Genomic DNA, 14837 nt, shown 5'->3' with positions numbered 1-14837 from the left:
TCAATAAAAATAATTTGGGCTTTCTTTTAACATTATAGAACACATTTTTCAGCGTGAAATATGGATTGGACATAATGCAGGAAGGGTGACCACACGCCTCCTCTCTCCTGTCTGTTTGGTTTGTCTGCAGGGTGACGGGCAGAGGATGTCTGGGAAGGTGGTCAGATGTATCTCCCCTGTGGGGATCCAGGCTGGAGGGGAGGACGGTAAGCAACCCTGGCCTCCACCCAGGAGATGCCGTGAGCACCCTCTCTCCCACTGTGAAAACCAAAATCGTTGTCTCCAGATATGTCCCCTGGGGCAAAACTGCTCCTTTGAAGACCCCTGCTCTAGACCTGTTCCTTCATCTCCAGGCCAAGTGCATGGACATTTCTTCTTGAAGGATTTGCCCAAGCAGCTGTAATCATCCAAACTACTGTGGATTACAAAGGAGAGATGAACTACTTTCCAATAAAAGCCGGGTCACACCCTGGTAATTGCACAGTCCCTTGGGGAGTCAGAAACATACAGACACTCAGAAGTCCCCCAGGGCTTCTGGAGCAGTCTCTCTTCCCTCACAGCAGAAAGGCCATCATGGATCTGCCAGGAAGGACTCTTGGAGGTGAAGCCCCTGTGAGCCGATTTAGGACCTTGATACATCCCAGAGATGATGCCGATAGGGAGACCAACAGTCCATGTTTGCCAGGACATTCCTGGGGAGTGAGCCCTGTGTTCCGGGAAGCCCCTTAGCTTAGGGCAATCTGGACGGTTGGTACCAGGTAGCTTCTCTGTTAGGCTGTCAATCGAAATGGCTTTGGCTGCTAGACGATCATTTTAATTTTGAGACACTGATGCTCCCCAATTGACAGCAAGAAAGGAGGAGTCCACAGAACCAGCTTCTCCCCGGACTTTAGGGAGCAGTGGATATGCCAGGCTTGTTGCTGCAATTGTTTCTATCCTTTGGGAAATCAGGGAGTTGCTAAGAGGTGAGGTGAGGTGAACTTCCAAATAAGAGGGGGCAGGGTGGGAGTGGGACTGGGGTGGGGCCTGTTCTTGAGCTCTTGCTGAAACCAGCATCTGTCCATGCCAAGACCCAGGTGGTTTCTGTGGGCACCCAGGTCTGAGTGCTGGAGCCAACTGCATGTGTGTCAGTGTGCTCTGGAAAGTGCTCTGCCAGCTGCCATAGGTGAGGATGCACAGGTGAGGATGGACAGGTGAGGATGGCACAGATGAGGGTGCCACAGGTGAGGATGGACAGGCGAGGGTGCCACAGGTAAGGATGCACAGGTGAGGATGCACAGGTGAGGGTGCCACAGGTAAGGATGCACAGGTGAGGATGCACAGGTGAGGATGCACAGGCGAGGGTGCCACAGGTGAGGATGCACAGGTGAGGATGCACAGGTGAGTATGCACAGGTGAGGATGCACAGGTGAGGATGGACAGGTGAGGATGGACAGGCGAGGGTGCCACAGGTGAGGATGCACAGGTAAGGATGGACAGGTGAGGGTGCCACAGGTGAGGATGCACAGGTGAGGATGCACAGGCGAGGGTGCCACAGGTAAGGATGCACAGGTGAGGATGCACAGGCGAGGGTGCCACAGGTGAATATGCACAGGTGAGTATGCACAGGTGAGGATGCACAGGTGAGGATGGACAGGTGAGGATGGACAGGCGAGGGTGCCACAGGTGAGGATGCACAGGTAAGGATGGACAGGCGAGGGTGCCACAGGTGAGGATGCACAGGTGAGGATGCACAGGTAAGGATGGACAGGTGAGGATGGACAGGCGAGGGTGCCACAGGTGAGGATGGACAGGTGAGGGTGCCACAGGTAAGGATGGACAGGTGAGGATGCACAGGTGAGGGTGCCACAGGTGAGGATGCACAGGTGAGGATGGACAGGTAAGGATGGACAGGTGAGGATGGACAGGCGAGGGTGCCACAGGTGAGGATGGACAGGTGAGGATGCACAGGCGAGGATGGACAGGCGAGGATTTACAGGTGAGGATGCACAGGTGAGGATGTACAGGTGAGGATGGACAGGCGAGGATGTACAGGTGAGGATGACACAGGTGAGGATGTACAGGTGAGGATGGACAGGTGAGGATGCACAGGTGAAGATGTCACAGGTAAGGATGGACATGTGAGGATGCACAGGCGAGGATGGACAGGCGAGGATTTACAGGTGAGGATGCACAGGTGAGGATGTTCAGGTGAGGATGACACAGGTAAGGATGCACAGGTGAGGATGACAGAGGTGAGGATGACACAGGTAAGGATGCAAAGGTGAGGATGCACAGGTGAGGATGACACAGGTGAGGATGCACAGGTGAGGACGTCAGTCTTTGTGGTTGCGAGTCTTGTTGAAGCTGTGGTCGTGGAGGCTGGTGAACTGCTGCAGACACTTCCGATCTGAGGACCTGCTCTGTCCTCCTGCCTGCTGTTCGTGACGTGGCCGTGCTCCCACTGTGAGCATATTTGCTGCTTGTATCTCCCTTCCCTGTTTGTGGGTTTTGTTTGTCTTAAATGTAAGTTTTTCTAGATTCCTTAAGTTTTAAAGGAAAAAAGTATTCTCTCTTTGAGGGAGAAATGATTGACTTTTCTCCCTTAAGTTATGTAGATGGAGATATGTCTGCCCTTGGTTAGTCTCATGTCTACCAAGATGTCATTACTTACAGAAGAGCCTGGGGTTTTCAAGAATAGTAACATGGTAATTTGTCTTTCAAATACTGTTTTACTTATAGCAGCAATAACAGGAAATGTGTACTATTTTTCAGTGTTATAAACTGATTCATCCTTTGATATAAACAGCTTTATCTCATCTCATTGTTTATATCACATTCCTATTCCTCTGGAAAGAACAACATTTTTCCCCCTGAAAAGTAATATATTCTTGTCTAAGAATGGCTTAAATAAGTAACAGATGGTCTTTTTGTGTGTGTGTGTGTGTGTGTGTGTGTGTGCGTGTGTGTGCCCTACTCCCACTCACTGTCAGCATTTGATCAGATATTAAGATCAGTATTTTTTGAAGCATTTCATGTTCCTGAACTTACAGGTTTGTTTCCAACTTGGCTTCTTTTATTTATATGATGGTGGTGCTGCTGGGATAGTTTTTAGAATATAGGCAATTGAATAAAATTATTTGCACTTGTCAAATAGAATATGCTTGAATAAATCTCTTTTCTGGTTCATAGTTACCCAGGATCGTCATGGGAAAGACAGGCTAGAACATTCAGCGTGTCACATGAACTTGGCCATAAAACAGAGACTGCTGTGTACCAAGCCCTCACCATGCGACCTATTTATAACTTAGTTCTAATGTTAAAATTTGTTCTGGGACCAGGACTGAGTTTTTCTTGTCAACACAAGGTTTCATTCCTTGGCTTGGTTCAAGGGAAAGACGTGAGATTAGAAGCCAGGAGATTTCCGCTGTTGTCTTGCTAGTCTGTGAGTTAAGGCAAGTCCTGGGACCACCTCTTGTCTGTTTTCCTATTTACAGAATGCTGATACCTTACCTACCGCAAGGGTTGCTGTGAATGTAACGTGAGGTAACAGTTATAAAGATGCTTTAAAAAGTCAAAAGCACTTTAAACCTAAGGTATCAATTTTTAGATATTAAAATCAAGCAATTAACTCTAGATGTTGCTTAATTATAGACTCATCTATAAGACTGTGGTTGATAGGTTAGCCCTTGTTGTCAAATGACCTTCTTTCAAAAGATATAATATCTTTGCAATGAGAGCTCCCATGAAAGAAACACAAATATGTGTGGGATCACTACTGCAAACTTCTGTAAACCGTCCCCCTGGAGCAGGGATTGGGGCTGATTCATTTCTGCACTGGACCGCACAATCCTTGAACCTAGTAGGTACTTGAATGTACATTGAGCAAAAATGTGAATATTGTCATGGAAAAGCTACCCTAAGTTCCTTTACAAAAATCTTTGAATTACGAAGGTGATACACTTTTGTGTTCTGCATTTATCCATTTTTATCATGATCGAAATTCTCTTTTTTCCCTGCTAGAAAGTTGAGATCATGATCCCTTATGTCAAAATCTTCTCTTTGTCTGCTTGTTTTTGTGGTCTGAAAATAACATGTTTTCATTCATTACCAAGTTTATACATGATAAATGTAGAAAAATTGAAAAATAAAGACATATAAAAAAGAAATAGCCACTCATTATCCCACAGGTGTCATAGAGACTGATCTTCAACATATATTGGTAGCGTATTAAGAAAACAAGTCACGGACTTCCCTGGCGGTCCAGTGGTTAAAACTCTGAGCTTGCAGTGCAAGGGGCACGGGTTCGATCCCTGGTCGGGGAACTAAGATCCTGCATGCTGTGGGTGCAGCCAGAAAAAAAAGAAGAAAAAAAAAAGGAAAATAAAAACAAGTTACATAACAATATTTATATATAATAGCAATTATGTTAGTGAGTCCAAGCTCATTCTGCTGGCCGCGTGACAGGCCAATAAATTTGGAAATGAGGTTATGGGCCAGGGAATAATGACTTTATTGGGAGTCTCAGAAGACGGCTAACTGATGTCTTAGAGAACCGTCTTACCCAAGTCAGAATTCAGGCTTCTTTTCTACCAGAACGGGGAGGCGTGTGGTTGATTGTTGCAAACTTCTTGGTGTCACAATCCTTTGTTCTTGCAGCTGTCTATGTAGGTCAGGTCACCGTGTTCCTGTAAACCTCCAGCAAGACAAATGTTGTTCTGTGCTCTGCAACTTTTTATCTCTATATGAATGGAAAAGTGTTATACCCTTAAAGGTCAGAGCCCTGAGAATTGGGCTAGCCTGTATATTTCAGGCTCTAGGCAACATTCTTAATTGCAAGCAAAAGCAGTAGAATACAAAGGTTAAACTAAAAGAAATAGATCCAAAATGGAGTCCGATTTGTTCTTCCCTTTACAATTACATAAGGAAAATATACATATTTATACATGTATATGGATGTATATGTATCCATACGTTTATATCTACGTATGTGAATGGATGATAAAGATAGGATGGGTACATTTCAATGCACAGGTTATGTCTGGAGAGAAAGTGGACAGGAGAAATTCAGAGAGAGAAATCCTTGTGGGCAGGAATGTTTGAGGATTTTATGGAGGGGGCTGGATTTGCCATGAGCCTGTCAGGACAGGCACACTTTCAATAAAGAGAGAAGATTGGGAAGCACGTCCTGGTGGGACACAGCCTATGAATAAATGTGTGGTGTGAAGCATTGGCATTGGGTGCTCAGGGTGTGTGCAGTGTCTGCTCTCTCACTACGCTGGAGAAAGGGGAGAGTCGCTTGGAAAGCTGGACTGGGGAGACCTTGGAAGGATGAGAATGCCAATTTGAGGCACTGAAAGTTTTGAGAAAGCGAGTGAAATGAAAGATTAAGATTTCTTGCAGAACAGTCAGGCAGCGCTTAAGTGGAATGAATCGGAGCGGGGAGAGACGAGAGATAGAGAGATGGCTTAGGAAAGGACTGTGCTAATTCAGGTGTGAAATGATGGGGCGTTGGAGGAGGAAAATGCCCCTGGAAATGGATGGAATGGACAAAGGTAGAAGACATTCTGAAGAAGTGATGGGACTTGGTGCCTGATAAGATACAGACACACGGAAGAAGAGGGAATCTAAGGTAATAGCTACAAAGTCTGAAGCCCAGGTGACTGTTTGAAATGATACTATTGACCGAAGTAGGAAAGGCGGAAACTGCACTGTATATAAAAAAAACTTGATTATTATATTTTTTACTGGAAAAGATCTAAATGTTGGGAGCTGGTATGTGGCTTAAAATTGTCAAGATTCTAGACCTCTGGTTTTTGGAAGTGTGATATAAAAATGCTGTAATGGGGTATGTTGCTTCAAATTAGGTTTATTGATTTGGTATTGTCAAGAAATTAACACCTCCAAAATAGGCAGAGGAGTGAAAAAGATACCACTGGCAGGTGTGGGCTGAACTGTGTGATTTTCTAGCACCGAAACACACAAAAAGCCAGCAGTGTTGACACTGGTACAAATGATATAGAAAGCACCCTTCTCTTTTTCCAAGTCCATTGGATAGGAAATCTATGTCCACCTGGGATCCGCACTCCGACCTCGTGTATATATAATGCATGTGGCGGTTCTTAATGGCCTATGGGAGAGAACAGATGACCCTCTTCTGTCAATAGGGTTTCAATACAATAAGATCTTGGTTTATTTTTGGCTCGGGAAGAGGAGGGTAATAACTAGAGGCTGTGATTTGAGGGCTCAGGACAAAAGGGCAGAGTGAATCAGGGATGACCAAGAGGGAGAATCCGGCAACGTTTTTACTGGCTTCCTGGAGTGCTCATGACTTTTATTGCTCGCGGCCCAATACAGTCTTCAGACGAACACAGCTGTCTTTTCATGGCAGGAATTGTGTTTGAGGATCTGGTGGGAGTTCGTGATTTTTCAGGATATTTGTGTTATTTGTAACCTCTTATTTTCTCTATCATTTACTTTGCTGGGATGGTGTTGTAAAATAGTTTTCACTGATTAAATTACTATAAACTATGAAAAAGATACAAATGTAACATGTTTGAACTACTAAGTTTAGCTGTAAAACATTTAAAAACCATCTGTTAGCACAGCTATAATCACAATAAGAACTACTATATTTTTATGATAAAAGAACCCAGATATTTGTTACTTTTATCTTTGCCTGAACATACTTATTGGTCCTTTAAGAATTACACTTTGGGACTTCCCTGGTGGCGCAGTGGTTGAGAATCTGCCTGCCAATGCAGGGGACACGGGTTCGAGCCCTGGTCTGGGAGGATCCCACATGCCGCGGAGCAACTGGGCCCGTGAGCCACAATTACTGAGCCTGCGCGTCTGGAGGCTGTGCTCCGCAACAAGAGAGGCCGCGATAGTGAGAGGCCCACGCACCGCGATGAAGAGTGGCCCCCGCTTGCCACAACTAGAGAAAGCCCTCGCACGGAAACGAAGACCCAACACAGTCATAAATAAAATAAATAAATAAAATTAAAAAAAAAAAAAGAATTACACTTTAAAATCATCTAGGTAAATCGATTTCCTCTCTTTTGGTATCCATGAAAGAGTATTTCTGGCATTGTGAGAAGTAGGAAAGGAATATGTCCATTTTTAAAGTGAAATCTGCCTGTTCTCTTGGTGTTTGATGTTATTTTATGGGTTACCAAAAAGTGGGCGATTTTGTTATATTAACCAGTTCTTTCATTTACAATTTTCTGAAATTTTGCCTGAAACAAGTCACAATTGACAACCATAAGATCACATTATGGACACTGGATAATGTCCAGAGCTGTCTGCGGAGCTGGGACATCTCTGCTGGGTCTCTTTTGCTCTAAGCCCGAGGATGGGTGTCTCTAGCAAGGTCCCCCGCCCTCAGCTATGTCCCTCCCAAGCCCGCTCTTGGCAAGGCTTTTGTCATCCTGGATTATCCTCTGATGAGCCAGCGCTTCCTTTGCACGTGTTTGTTTATTTCCTTATTTTGTATCTATTTCGAGTGTGATCTCAACTGGCGGCTTGGGGAACTAGCAAAGTTCTTCTCTTCTGCTGAAACTGATTCCCCGCGTGGAGACGGCTGAGTGGGTTGCAGGCCCCTCCCGCTGCGGGGGGAGCGTCTGCCACATCAGCAGGAGTGTGTACCCTGTGCAGCTGATGGAGTTGCCCCCTTTTCCAGAAATTGCCTCTTTGTTGCTGGTTGGAGAGGCCCCGGGCTCTTAGGCCTCGGGGTGACCCCTCAGCAGGGCACAGGGGTTTGGCATAGCGTGGAGGAGAGGCAATCCTCACACGTACCTCCTCTGGGGCCCCTGTGTCCTGGGCTTTGTGGCGAAGACCTTTGGTTTCGGATGGCAGCCAGAAGATAGCCATGGACCCTGATTATCTACGCCCTGGTTTTCTGCTGGCCACTCCATTTGCTGCTCTGGCCAGACATTCTCAGGATCACGGACACCGATGCCTCAGAATTCAGACAACCGGCTAACATGCTTAAAAACTTCTTAAATAAAAACATCTCAAATGTGACAAGCATCAACAGTTACAGAAGGCAGAAAGTATTTTTTTTTCCCCCCATGTTTCAAGGTTGTCATCTACCATTTGCTCAACTCTGAAAGATAGAGATCACGCTTCCAAAACATTTCAATCTGTTACCATTGTCTATTTCTGGAAAAATATTTCATCTGAGAGGATTAATATGCATTTGCTTTAATTACATAGAAAACCATTCAAAAGTATACAGGATTAATATCTAGACTCTCAATAGATATTCTTAAGGGATAATTCAAATGAATCCAATTAATCCAAGATTCTAACCCCGAGTTACCACGGCTAATGGAATATGTGTTTGGGATTCATCGTAATTTATCAGTAGGCAGAACCACCATTAAATTCACTAATAGCTTTAGTGTTAAGCTACAAATTAAATGTGTTCAAACTAATTAGGTATACAACCTTTTCTTTTATTCATATTTCTTTATCGTTGATTACAAATTTTTTCATCCGAAGGATCAAAATAAAAACATCACTAGTTTGCGATACCTTCCTTCCTTTAAATAAACGCTTTTCTAAATATTACCTCAAACAACTTCAAATTTTTGCTTTTAGTACTCTTTTCCAAATAAACGCAGGAAAGTCTCCTGCTTCCCTAAGTGCTCAGAAGGGACTCTGTAATCCCTTAGAATGTTCCCTTTGGCCATCACCCGCCTAGCATCTTACTGTTAATCTTTCCTAAGAAAAACAAGTCTTTCCTCTTGAAAGCTTGGGACTTTAAAAATAACAACTACAAAGTGTTTTAATGTGGTCAGCGCTCATCATAAATTATTTGTTTTCCTGAGTCCTCCTGTGTCTCTTCTGGCAGATCAGGGAGAAGGGGGAAGTTTGTACTGCGATCCACCCATCCAGGACCCAATAGTTTGCGCTAAATTAACACTTCCTGGGGAGATTTTACTAATCCTCTACAAGGTGATCCAGTTCCTATGACTGTTCTTAAAAAAAAAGAAAAAACCAAGCCTCTCATGGGAAATATACCCCCACTGGGCTGAAGCAGGAAGAAAAAGCTAAACTCTGTTTAAAATCTGGATGCTTTGACCCATGAACTTTCAGCCTTTTCCTGCAGGCTCCTCTGAAGGCCATAACTACCAAGATGCAACTCCCACTGCCAGGCATGAACACAAGCAGATGGAGGCTGATTTTCAAGAAACTGGGCTATCATTATGCTTTGATTATTACCAAGAAACCAAGAGAAATTCTCATATGTGCATAAGGAAGTTTTGTATGATGGTGGTCAGTGATTCATCTATTCCCAACCAAATTACGTGGTTCTTTGAAATAGGAAGACTTTAGCAAGGGTTTTCTTGCAATTAAAAATCGCATTGAAAACGAGAGAAGGGCTAATATACAAACACACACAGATGTGTATACACCCACATATACACACGTACACGTACACACAACATGTAGCCACAGGTAAACTGAGTGTTGTTTTTTCACTTGCCAGCCTTCACTGTTTTAGACGCTAAGGAATTCTATACCAAGTGATGAAATGGTCTCCAACTGGTAAAAAGTCAGTTGGGTTTTTCAGAGCAGAGGTGAAGATCATACTTGAGACAGTGTTGTAGGGCAAGAGGACGCATTCCCTTGGGAGCAAGTTTTTGTCTACTCAGTCTATTGATGTCATCCATTGTCCAGTGGTAATCTCAGTTTAGAGGTGGGTACATCTGCTCTGGAGACCTCTCACTGAGCCGAGGTCCAGTCTGGGACTCCCCGGGAGAAGCTGGAAGCCTTCGCAGTACAGATAACATTCAGACCCTCTGAATCACAGCAACTAAAATAATAAGCTAACAAACTCGGTTTGCTTATTTTGCGCTCCAGGTCCTGGAGACAATTGTACCCACATCAGGGGACAGATGCGCTCCTACCAAGATGGCAGAAACCACTGAAATGAGGGCTCACTGTTGCTCTTGGAAGACGTAACTGAGTAAGGAAGACATTTTAAATGAGAAGGCAAATCTTGAAGCTGTAAAAAAGTCGATCAGTTGGTCTGAATGGAAAATTCAAATTCCAAGTCAAAATACAAAAGAACTGGAAACAAATATTGAGGCATCCCGGGGAACAATTACTATTTATGGTATGCAAAGAGGTTTTAAATGTCTGTAATAAAACACTCCAACAGGAAAATGGACAAATGATATGAGCAGGGACCTCACAGAATAAGAAATAAGAATACCTAATATAAAATATGCTAAACCTCAGGAAATCCAAATCACTACAAAAGACATATTTAGAGTTGAAAAGGCAGATATTAATACATAAATTTGATCATTCTGTACGGGGGGTTTGGGGAAACAGGCACTCTGATATGTTATGAATGGTATGTAAATTAGTAGAAGACTTTTGAAGAGTAATTTGGCAATATTTATTATAATTTAAAATGTTCATAACTCTGAACTATTTCTGCTACTCCAGTTCTAGGAATGATCCTAGAACAGCGGTCCCCAACCTTTTTGGCACCAGAGACCAGTTTCATGGAAGACAATTTTTCCACGGACCCGGGTTGGGGGGGATGGTTTCAGGATGATTCAAGCGCATTACATTTATTGTGTATGTTATTTCTATTATTATTACATTGTAATATATAATGAAATAATTATACGACTCACCATAATGCTGACAGGAGGCGGAGCTCAGGCGCTAATGCGAGCGATGGGGAGCAGCTGTAAATACAGATGAAGCTTCCCTTGCTCGCCCGCCGCTCACCTCTCACTGTGCAGCCCGGTTCCTCTCAGAAATGGATAATCTTTATCCACTTCTCAGAGTTTTGCTAACCCATAAAAATAGCTGAACATGATGAGAACACGGGGAAACTTTTGGCTAGTCCCTTTTTTCTTTCCTCCCCATTTCGGAAGAATTGTCTAACGCTCTTATTATTCTGACAAAGGCAGAGTCACAGAATCTAAAAAGAAAATGTGGTCTAGGCTACCACATAGTGCTTGGTGAAATACCAGTCACTGATTGGTGGTACTGCTCAGGTCCAGCCCCACCCAGAAGCCACTGGTCATCTCAGCTGGTCTCAGGGGAACCTGTTGGAGTGAGTCCCAGATTTCGTTCTTTACTCAAGGAAATATATTGTTACTTTGTATACAAGGCACTAAGCTCGCTAATAATAATAGTCATTTAAATCTCTTCCTAGTAAAATATAAATGGATATCAATACTTAAAATGTTCCTCATTTCTGGGATTATGTGTACCAGGCTAAATCAAATGAGTTAATTAGAAAAATTTTGAGACAAATATATTCATTTTTATGGATGAAGATGCTGGGATTATTGAACTAATGGCTGAATGTGTTTGTGGGCTGGATAGAAGTAGCAGGATGGGTGAAAGAGCTGCCTCTGAAATGAATATTTTAAAATACTCACATCTCATAATGGTATCTTTGCTTGGGTTTTGTGTTTCTTACTTTTCTCAGTATGTGCTATGGATCCTCTAAAGATGCATATGTAATTGATGTTTTTTTTTTAAAAAAATGTTATGTTAATATAGTAAAGTACACCTTTCATTATTTTAGTCTTTGAATTTTTGCATGTGTATAGATGTGTGTAACCATCACCAGAATCAGGAAACAGGACAATTCTACTGCTCTTCAAAGCTACTTATTTGTGGTTATACCCATCCTAACCCCTGGCAACCACTGACCAGTCAGGTGGCACTACTCTATTGTTTTATCCTTTTGAGAATGCCATGTAAGCACACTCATATGTTGTGTAATCTTTGGAGACTGGCTTCTTTTACACAGACTAATGGCTCTGAGATTCATCCAAATTGTGTGTATCAATAGTTTCTTCCTTTTTATTGCCCAGTAATATTCCATCATATGGATGTACAAGAGTTTGTTACCTGTGGGAGAACCTTGGATTGCGTCCAGTTGTTGGTGGTTATGAATAGACCTATTATAAACATTTGTGTCTGTCTTTCATTGTAAAAATAAGTTTTCTTTTTTCTAGGGTAAATACCCAAGAGCAGGGTTTCTGGATCATATGGTAAGTATACGTTTAATTTTATAAGAAATTGGATCTTTGGAAATAGTATTGATTTTTGAAATTTTGGTTTCCAACTGTTCATTGTTAGTATACAGAAATATGACTGATTTTTGTGTGTGGGTCTCATATCCTGCAGTCTTACAAAACTCACTTCTTAGTTCCAGGAGGCTGTTTTTTTGTTTTTTTTTTTAGATTCTTGAAAGTGGAGTGGTCACCGTTAATCATGAAGATGGGAATCTCCCTGTAAGGATGAGGGAGGAAAGAGCCTGACTCACTATGAGCAGCTGGGCCAGCCTGGGACTGCTGGCCGCTCGACCATGAGCCACGTGAGAAAATAGCCCCTATTTGCTCACACTTCTACCTTCAGATCCTGTTCTGCGAGGCCAAATGCAGCATCCTCGAGATACCATACACACCTGGATTTCTCTCTCTCTGAACATCTCTCAAAACAAGTATCCTGGGCTTCCCTGGTGGTGCAGTGGTTAAGAATCTGCCTGCCAATGCAGGGGACATGGGTTCAAGCCCTGGTCCGGGAAGATCCCACATGCCGCGGAGCAACTAAGCCCGTGCGCCACAACTACTGAGCCGGCGTGCCACAACTACTGAAGCCTGCGCGCCTAGAGCCCGTGCTCTGCAACAAGAGAAGCCGCCACAATGAGAAGCCCATGCACCACAACGAAGAGTAGCCCCCGCTCGCCGCAACTAGAGGAAGCCCACGCGCAGCAACGGAGACCCAACGCAGCCGAAGATAAATAAAATAAATAAATTTATTAAAAAAAAAAACAGGGCTTCCCTGGTGGCGCAGTGGTTGAGAATCTGCCTGCCAATGCAGGGGACACGGGTTCGAGCCCTGGTCTGGGAAGATCCCACATGCCGCGGAGCAACTAGGCCCGTGAGCCACAAGTACTGAGCCTGCGCGTCTGAAGCCTGTGCTCCGCAACAAGAGAGGCCGCGATAGTGAGAGGCCCGTGCACCGCGATGAAGAGTGGCCCCCGCTCGCCGCAACTAGAGAAAGCCCTCGCACAGAAACGAAGACCCAACACAACCAAAAATAAATAAATAATAAATAAATTAAAAACAAAAAAAACCCAAAAAAAACAAACAAAAAAAAAAGCAAAAAAAACCCCAAGTATCCTACAGCAAAGACGAATTTAACTAGAGAGGAACTTAAAGGCCATCTTGATCCTCCTAATTTCTCTGATGAAGACACCAAAATTCAGTGACTTGTCTGATGTGAATAGTGGCATATGAATCCAGAACCCATATATGCTTCTGCTTCACCCAGCTACCTTTCCCCCATTGCGTACCTGGTTTGCATTATGATGCCAGTTATCTCCCAGAATCTCAGTATCCTTATCTATAAAATCTAGGGAAAAAGATCTACCCTAATTCCTCAGAAGGTTACCGTGAGTGTAACACTCCATGATACACATGAAAAGTTAGTCAACTCTTTAGGATAATACAAACGTAAGGGTTCTTTTCCTCCCTTTTATAAGCCTTTATTTTTAGTGGAAAATCAATCAATGTATTGTGACTTGAATTCATATTACTTACTCTGGTTGGACAAGAGTAAATTTAGTGAAATATGTTAGCTTTCGATTTAAAAATACTGATTGAAATTGTACCATGTGGCAAAGGATGTAGAGGTCAACAAGACAGAAGAAGGCCCTGCCCTCATGGGTGTCAGAGCACAGAGATAGAGGCAGACGTGAGTCAATAAACTGAGCAAACAATTCCTTAATTGTTAACTGTGGGAAATAATAAATGATATTTTATAATATTGTTTCCTTGATGACACTGGTGCAAAGCTGACTGGCACACACAGACCCATGGTCTCCCCAAAGGGCCCAGAGCTCCTTGTTGATAACATCTTAAAGATACCAAAAACCCAGTGAAGTGATTATAGGAAACCTGGGATGTGCCATGAAAATTTAGAAATCACGCTTCCCTCCTTAGACAGGATCCACGTAATTCCCCGAGAAATTCCTCAAAAATTAACATTTTTGTTAACTTAGGTTTACTCCCCAAAAGTCAATTTGAAAAGCAGATGTAACTGGGTTGGCTTTTGTTTCACTCCGAGTTCTCCGTATTTTGTAAGTTTCTTTGTGATCTTTTGAGATGTGGGTCCCTTTTGAAAACTCTGATGTTTCTTCTACTTGTTGAGAGTTAGTGTTTTTTTCCCTTCTGAAGGACTAGACTTCAAGTGTACATGATGAGGGGTGATGGGATTAAAGAATTTAATGAATTGCAGAAGTATTCTATTAAGGACTAGAGATTATTCTTATACACCATGAATTAATTTTTATGAATTAGGTCCAAAGAGCTTAAGTAAAACACAGCTAATATTTCATGAGTAATTTCAACCCTCTTTAATAGTGCAAGTCTCTGGTGTGTAATATTTAGGTAATGATTTATCATAAAATAGACATCTTTTGAGGGCAATTACGTGTTCTCAATACTTCTTTACGAGGGAGCTGGGAAGAGGATGTCATTACATTTAACAGTATATTTATCTCACCTAATATTCATGATATTCTGATGGAAGAGCGGTTATCTTACTCCATAGGAGGGTATTTCTGGAAGATCTGAATACTGATTCTGTGTCACTCGTCCTGTTCAGACATGAAAGGCAGTGCGATTCAGCCCCAAGAGTATTGGCTGTTGCCAGGCGTGCAGAGCCGGTGGTTTTGTTTATGAAAATAACAGTACGTCTGCAGAGTGAATTCTCCTGGGGGTAGACGGCTGGCTGGGGAGAAGAGAGAATTAAAGATGACGTGCTGAAAAGGAAGCAGAGCTACCTGGGCTGTGTCTGGGAAGTGA

The sequence above is a fragment of the Balaenoptera ricei genome, chromosome 18, assembly GCF_028023285.1.
Source record: "Balaenoptera ricei isolate mBalRic1 chromosome 18, mBalRic1.hap2, whole genome shotgun sequence".
Classification (NCBI taxonomy): Eukaryota; Metazoa; Chordata; class Mammalia; order Artiodactyla; family Balaenopteridae; genus Balaenoptera; species Balaenoptera ricei.
The sequence above is the reverse complement of the archived record's forward strand: the minus strand, read 5'-3'. Positions refer to the sequence as shown.